The following is a 5,864-nucleotide window of genomic DNA, read 5'->3' as shown; positions in this document are numbered from 1 at the left end:
TTAAGTGTCCTGAGGTAATTTTTTAACGCGTTAATTTCTTTTTTAAAACAAACTTTTACCGTTTGAATTTATACGAATGTAAACAGTGACTAAGTTTCGACGTGTGTGTGTGTTATTGTGTTTAAATTACGTGAACTTAAATATATTAGTGTCCTGAGGTAATTTTTTAACGCGTTAAAACATTTTTTTAAACAACTTTTACGGTTTAATTAACGTTTTTTTACAAATGTAAGTGACTAAAAAAAATCGACTAATATTCCACGTGTGTCTGTTATTGTTTAAATTACGTTAAATGTAATACATTAGTGCCTCCCTCCCACACACACACTCCCCTCAGGGCTTAAATCTAAACAGTTTTTTTATTGAGTCAACAAAACATCTTTAGGAACGCTTAAAAAGTTACATTTTAAAACCTCACACTCAATAAGCAATTTTTGTTGAGTTCATCGTTTGTGGTAGTTCAGGTAGCTTCCTTACAAAATATAAATACCTCAACGGGCTATACCTGGTGACGACAGCCGCACACCGGCTACATGACGTCATGCCCGCGCCATCGTCAAGCGAGAGATGACGTCATGTTACGGTGGGGGAGTAGAGGGGGTTTTGGCGGGAAATATTTTGAGCGCGTGACGACCCCCCCGCCATGACGTCATTAATTAATCATTATTTTGATTAACAACCAACCCGCTCGCAAAGTCCTGAGGTAAATTTTAAACGCGTAAACATTTTTAAACACCTTTTACTGTTTTATTTTTTACAAATGTGAACAGTGACTAATTTTCGACGTGTATGTGTGTTATTGTATTTAAATTACGTGAAATTAAATATATTAGTGTCCTGAGGTAATTTTTTAACGCGTTAAAACATTTTTTTAAACAACTTTTACGGTTTAATTAACGATTTTTTACAAATGTAAGTGACTAATATTCCACGTGTGTCTGTTGTTTAAATTACGTTAAATGTAATACATTAGTGCCTCCCTCCCACACACACACTCCCCTCAGGGCTTAAATCTAAACAGTTTTTTTATTGAGTCAACAAAACATCTTTAGGAACGCTTAAAAAAGTAACATTTTAAAACCTCACACTCAATAAGCAACTTTTGTTGAGTTCATCGTTTGTGGTAGTTCAGGTAGCTTCCTTACAAAATATAAATACCTCAACGGGCTATACCTGGTGACGACAGCCGCACACCGGCTACATGACGTCATGCCCGCGCCATCGTCAAGCGGGAGATGACGTCATGTTACGGTGGGGGAGTAGAGGGGGTTTGGCGGGAAATATTTTGAGCGCGTGACGACCCCCCCGCCATGACGTCATTAATTAATCATTATTTTGATTAACAACCAACCCGCTCGCAAAGTCCTGAGGTAAATTTTAAACGCGTAAACATTTTTAAACACCTTTTACTGTTTGATTTTTTACAAATGTAAACAGTGACTAAGTTTCGACGTGTATGTGTGTTATTGTATTTAAATTACGTGAAATTAAATATATTAAGTGTCCTGAGGTCATTTTTTAACGCGTTAAAAAAAATTTTAAACAACTTTTACGGTTTAATTAACGTTTTTTTACAAATGTAAGTGACTAAAAAAATCGACTAATATTCCACGTGTCTGTTATTGTTTAAATTACGTTAAATGTAATACATTAGTGCCTCCCTCCCACACACACACTCCCCTCAGGGCTTAAATCTAAACAGTTGTTTTATTGAGTCAACAAAACATCTTTAGGAACGCTTTAAAAAGTAACATTTTAAAACCTCACACTCAATAAGAAACTTTTGTTGAGTTCATCGTTTGTGGTAGTTCAGGTAGCTTCCTTACAAAATATAAATACCTAATAAATGAACTTGAACCTCAACGGGCTATACCTGGTGACGACAGCCGCACACCGGCTACATGACGTCATGCCCGCGCCATCGTCCAGCGGGAGATGACGTCATGTCACCGCGGCGGGGAGGAGAGGAGGTTTTGGCGGGAAATATTTTGAGCGCGTGACGAATCTCTCCGCCATGACGTCATAAATTAATTAATTTTCTGCTTAACAACCAACAAAGTGCAAAGTCCTGAGGTAAATTTTAAACGCGTAAACATTTTTAAACACCTTTTACTGTTTGATTTTTTACAAATGTAAACAGTGACTAAGTTTCGACGTGTATGTGTGTGTTAATGTATTTAAATTACGTGAAATTAAATATATTAGTGTCCTGAGGTAATTTTTTAACGCGTTAATTTCTTTTTTTAAACAACTTTTACCGTTTGATTTCTTACAAATGTAAACAGTGACTAAGTTTCAACGTGTGTGTGTGTTATTGTATTTACATTACTTGAAATTAAATATATTAGTGTCCTGAGGTAATTTTTTTACGCGTTAAAACATTTTTTTTAACAACTTTTACGGTTTAATTATTTTTTACAAATGTAACACCTGCTAGCTCAGGTGGCTTCCTTACAAAATAAGTTAATAAAAATAACCTCAGCGGCCTATATCTGCTGAGGTAAAATATAAAAAAAACTTTATTCGTAAAAAAATTTACTTTTTAAAAAGTGATTTGTTTTTAAATCCTTTATATTAAGTTCGCTTGCTTGCTTGCTTAGGACCGTGCAAATCTTTCGGTCGTTTTTTAACCCACTTCCCGTGATCCAATCGAGCTGACACATTTTCCACACAGACTCGTTGTCGTGACAATTTATTTTCGTGAAATTTTTTTTCCAAAATTTTACACTTTTTAGGGAATTTTTTAAAAATATGTAATTACCAATTACTTAATGGTGGCAGACAATCATCTGACCCATAGGTGGCAGCCATCTCAAGCCAGAGGACGAGAGGACTCTAGCCGCCACACATATAAAGGATTTATAGTGAAAAACTTTGTTTTTACGGGTTATACTTGTAAACCAACTTTTACGGTTTAATTATTTTTAAATCCTTTATATTAAGTTCACTTGCTTGCTTGCTTAGGACCGTGCAAATCTTTCGGTCGTTTTTTAACCCACTTCCCGTGATCCAATCGAGCTGACATTTTGCACACATACTCGTTGTGCGTGACAATTTATTTTCGTGAAAAAAATTCCTAAATTTTCCACTTTTTAGGAAAAATTTGTTTCATATTTAATTTAAAATACCAATGTGATAAAAATGAAACTCTTATTCAAGAAAAACAGAAATGAATAATAAAATCAAACCGATGCCACGCATATAAAGGATTTATAGTGAAAAACTTTGTTTTTACGGGTTAATTTTTTACCTCTAAGCTTCAAATCAAGATAAATAAAAACCTTATTCTCTATGCATGTCTCAATAACCTCTTTAGTATCCTTCTCTACAAGGTAGAAAACTACAAATTGTGTTACCCAGGCAGCCTTTAAAGATAAAAAACAACACGGGATACGAAATCTACTTTCTATCTATCTAAATAAAGACCTTGATCTGTGTGTCTCAACAACAACCTTTAGTTTACTTCCCTACAGCGTAGAGAGAGTTGAAATTTGACCAAAATATATCGAGGTAAATTCAATTTTAAAATTTCGATTTAAAGCTTTCGTGACTGCAGGGATTCATCTTCTTGGTTATTTCGGTAAAGTCATCACGTAGAATGGAAATAATAAAATAAAATAAAACGTCGTGAGAATTATTTTATTATGTTTTATTTTTATTATTTTATTATTTCCATTCTACGTGACTTTACCGAAAGAAACCAAGAAAATCAATTTTAAAAGTTTTACATCATAATGGCCGTGTCAGATTCATAATGGCCGTGTCAGATTCACAATGGCCGTGTCAGATTCACAATAGCCGTGTCAGATTCATAATGATCATGTCAGATTCACAATGGCCGTGTCAGATTCATAATGTCAGTATCAGATTCATAATGGCCGTGTCAGATTCATGATGATCATGTCAGATTCACAATGGCCGTGTCAGATTCACAATGGCCGTGTCAGATTCATAATGGCCGTGTCAGATTCATAATGGCCGTGTCAGATTCATAGTGGCCGTGTCAGATTCATAATGGCCGTGTCAGATTCATGATGATCATGTCAGATTCATAATGGCCGTGTCAGATTCACAATGGCCGTGTCAGATTCATAATGGCCGTGTCAGATTCACAATGGCCGTGTCAGATTCATAGTGGCCGTGTCAGATTCATAATGGCCGTGTCAGATTCACAATGGCCGTGTTAGATTCATAATGGCCGTGTCAGATTCATAATGGCCGTGTCAGATTCATAGTGGCCGTGTCAGATTCATAATGGCCGTGTCAGATTCATGATGATCATGTCAGATTCACAATGGCCGTGTCAGATTCACAATGACCGTGTCAGATTCATAATGGCCGTGTCAGATTCATAATGGCCGTGTCAGATTCATAGTGGCCGTGTCAGATTCATAATGGCCGTGTCAGATTCATGATGATCATGTCAGATTCATAATGGCCGTGTCAGATTCACAATGGCCGTGTCAGATTCATAATGGCCGTGTCAGATTCACAATGGCCGTGTCAGATTCATAGTGGCCGTGTCAGATTCATAATGGCCGTGTCAGATTCATGATGATCATGTCAGATTCATAATGGCCGTGTCAGATTCACAATGGCCGTGTCAGATTCATAATGGCCGTGTCAGATTCACAATGGCCGTGTCAGATTCATAATGGCCGTGTCAGATTCATAATGGCCGTGTCAGATTCACAATGGCCGTGTCAGATTCACAATGGCCGTGTCAGATTCATAATGGCCGTGTCAGATTCACAATGGCCGTGTCAGATTCACAATGGCCGTGTCAGATTCATAATGGCCGTGTCAGATTCATAGTGGCCGTGTCAGATTCATAATGGCCGTGTCAGATTCACAGTGGCCGTGTCAGATTCATGATGGCCGTGTCAGATTCATGATGATCATGTCAGATTCACAATGGCCGTGTCAGATTCACAATGGCCATGTCAGATTCAAAATGGCCGTGTCATATTCACAATGGCCGTGTCAAGTTCATAATGGCCGTGTCAAGTTCATAATGGCCGTGTCAAGTTCATAATGGACATCTCCTTGATTCTGGGTGTGTGTGTCTCTCTCTAATGGGGTTCACAATGGCCGTTTGTCAGCTTCACTATGGCCGTGTCAGGTTCACAATTGCCGTGTCAGATTCATGGTGGCAGTGTCAGATTCATACTGGCCATGTCAAGTTCATAATGGCCGTGTCAAGTTCATAATGGACATCTCCTTGATTCTGGGTGTGTGTGTCTCTCTCTAATGGGGTTCACAATGGTCGCATGTCAGCTTCAAAATGGCCGTGTCAGCTTCACTATGGCCGTGTCAGCTTCATTATGGCCGTGTCAGATTCACAATGGCCGTGTCAGGCGCGCTGAGCGAGCGACCCTTGAGATACTGGGTTTCAGGCTCCGTGTTCGCCCGGCTCATCGTTGCCGTTGGGCTTGAATCTGCGTCTGCAGCTGTGGCGTTGACAAAACGGAGTCGGCGCAAAGAAGACCGCGTCTCCCCGGGGAGATGGCATCGGTAGATTTCTGCTATGCTTCCGCGCTGAGACGCGGTGGTGGTGGTGGTGGTGGCGCTGCTGGTGGCGCTGGTGGTGGTGGTGGCGGTGGTGGTGGTGGTGGTGGCGCTGCTGGTGGTGGTGGTGGCCGCAGTAATTAAACTAAACTCAACCACCCACTCACTCATTTACCCACTCACCCACTCACTCATCCACCCACTCACTTATCTACCCACCCACTCACTCATTTACCCACTCACCCACTCACTCACCCACCCACCCACTCAATTACCCACTCACCCACCCACCCACTCATTTACCCACTCACCCACCCACCCACTCACTCACCCACCCACCCACCCACTCATTTACC

The sequence above is a fragment of the Lampetra fluviatilis genome, chromosome 70 (genome assembly GCF_964198595.1).
Source record: "Lampetra fluviatilis chromosome 70, kcLamFluv1.1, whole genome shotgun sequence".
NCBI classification, from domain to species: Eukaryota; Metazoa; Chordata; class Hyperoartia; order Petromyzontiformes; family Petromyzontidae; genus Lampetra; species Lampetra fluviatilis.
Note: the sequence above shows the minus strand (reverse complement) of the source record.